This window comes from Tenrec ecaudatus, chromosome 18, assembly GCF_050624435.1.
Source record: "Tenrec ecaudatus isolate mTenEca1 chromosome 18, mTenEca1.hap1, whole genome shotgun sequence".
Classification (NCBI taxonomy): domain Eukaryota; kingdom Metazoa; phylum Chordata; class Mammalia; order Afrosoricida; family Tenrecidae; genus Tenrec; species Tenrec ecaudatus.
Genome location: NC_134547.1, coordinates 9,661,542 through 9,663,211, shown reverse-complemented (window position 1 = coordinate 9,663,211; position 1,670 = coordinate 9,661,542).

Below are 1,670 nucleotides of genomic sequence, written 5' to 3'. Positions count from 1 at the left end.
AAAAAGAACACAGCTATGAAGAAAATACCCCTCGCAGGGAAGGAGGAGTGACTCTTGAAGGTTATATTGTTGAATCCATGAAGATTCATAGTGACCTCATCAGAAAGAGTAGTAAGGAAAAAGCTGTAAATCATGCCCACGGGCAGCCATACCGTCTCTGGAAGAGCAGGCTGGTGGGTTATAACTGCCAATTTTGTGGTTAACAGGTCAATGTCTAACCAACAGATCAGGGACCAGGGTGTCCACCACCAGACATGCGCCAAGTCAGGCCCCAAGCCAGATGGGGGGGGGGGTGGTACACCTAGGTGACCAGTATACCTGGATTGGCCCAATGGGGTCAACCAGAACCATCAACCATGCCTCCCAGTGGAGAGTCCTAAAAACTGGAACCTGGAGACCACCACTCTCTACCCATCCTACCCCCTGTTCTCTGCCATCCCCTAGGCTGATGTGTTATGGTCTCTTTCTCTCTTCTCTCTCTCTCTCCCTCTCTTTCTCCCTCTCTCTCTCTCTTTCTCTCTCTCTCTCTGGTCTGGGGTCATACGTCTGTTGGGGGGCTGGGGGGCTGGGGCATGCAGTTCCATGGTTTGGTTAACTGTAAAATCTGCAACGTCTTCTATCCCCTGTAAAAACCCACTTGGATCACAAACCAGGCTTTGGTGTGAATTTCTTTCTCCCGCAAAGCCAAGGGCCAAGGCATTTCTCACCCCAGGAATCTAACAGGACCACTGGGCAGTATTTAACAAAAGTCCCTCTATTGTAAAAGGGTTGTCATGGTTACCTGCTCGGCTCTAAGGAGGAAAGACCTGGTGACCTGTTCCTATAAAAAGGACAGCCTGGAAACCTATGGGGGTGGCTCTGGCTCTCCTCCCACACATGCACCCAACGGTGACATCAGGATTCCATAAAAACAACTTAAAGGCAGTCAGAATCCAATACCCTGGGAGGGTATGCGCTAAGTAATGCAGGATTTCCGAGGAAAGCATGCCCCTTCTGCATGGCTATTCTTCCACCTACCTAGGTTCTTGGGGGGTGCAAATGGCTTGCACTTGACCACGGACTGAGAGGTGGGTGGTTTGAACCCAAGTACCAAGGAAGAAAGACCTGGTGACCTGCTGCTGTGAACACGTCGGGCAAGAAGACCCAACGGAGCTCAAATCTACTCCAGTAGCACATTGCATCGCCACGACCCAGAATGGATTTCGGGGCAATGTTTTGCTTTTTTTCGTTTTGTTTGGTTGTTTGTTTTTTTCATTGCTCCCAAAGCATAGACACTTTGATGACACAAAAATAACAGAAGGCGAAGTCATTCTTTTGCCTTTTCCCCCTGCCTTCTAAATCCTTCTGAAAACCGTTACAGGTCCTCTCACACTGCTCGTCGGTGATGGCAGACACTTGCTCTCGAATACTGAACTGAAACGTGGCTCAAAAACAAACCCTCTGCCTTCAAGTTGCTTCCCACTTATAAGTAAAGAGTAGCCATTTCTGTAGGTTTTCTAATGTTGTGCAGGGCGAGATCCACCACACCACTGTATGAATAATTAAAACCTGTATTAAACAACTGGATGGAGAGTAGGCTACTGCCTGAAAACCTCTTGATCCAGAACTAAGAAATGGCATGATTTGTATAGTTCAATGTAATGGGCTGGCTCAAAGGGAGAGATTATCTA